This window comes from Coffea arabica, chromosome 7e, assembly GCF_036785885.1.
Source record: "Coffea arabica cultivar ET-39 chromosome 7e, Coffea Arabica ET-39 HiFi, whole genome shotgun sequence".
Lineage (NCBI taxonomy): Eukaryota > Viridiplantae > Streptophyta > Magnoliopsida > Gentianales > Rubiaceae > Coffea > Coffea arabica.
In genome coordinates this window covers 23,721,795-23,722,517 of record NC_092323.1, presented here as the reverse complement: position 1 = coordinate 23,722,517, position 723 = coordinate 23,721,795, and positions in this window count along the sequence as shown.

Sequence of the window (723 nt, the reverse complement as noted above, 5' to 3'; positions counted from 1 at the left end):
AAGATGTGAGAAAGGCCTTGCATTCTAATCAGGTTTTATTTATTTTATTTGGCAAGGAATCCTTACTCACTAATGTTCTTGATGCTTCTTTGCCTAGTGTTATTACTAACCTCTTACAGGAGTATCAAGACGTCTTTCCTGAGGATATACCTAATGGATTGCCTCCATTAAGGGGAATTGAACATCAAATTGATTTCATTCCTGGATCTTCCTTTCCAAACAAGGCACCATATAGGACCAATCTTGAGGAAACCAAGGAGCAACAACGACAAGTGGCGGAGTTGCTTAGTACGGGATGGATTAAAGAGAGTCTAAGCCCTTATGCTGTACCAGTTCTACTTGCTCCAACCAGCACTAGTCGGGTTACAATGGCTTTAGATGCCGTTTTTGCACGTCTTGATGCGTACAACGCGCAGCCCAACCAAACCTTGGTTCACCGGGCGTCCGCTCACGGTCCACCCATAGACTTGAGACGTCACTTGTGTTCCCATTATCATGGAACTCTTGCTGTCCGCAACATGTATCTACCACCACCACGAGTTTTCCTGGTGTCTCACAAGGGTGTCCTGATCTTTCTTCGCTTGAGGAGGCAGCATGCAAGCTGCTTGGTGACTATACACATGCTCTCATCACTTTTGTTTTGTAAGAAGAGTCCTGATTTGGGGACAAATCGCCTTTAAGAGGAGAGGAATGATGAGAATATAGAGACCAAGGCCCATTCCA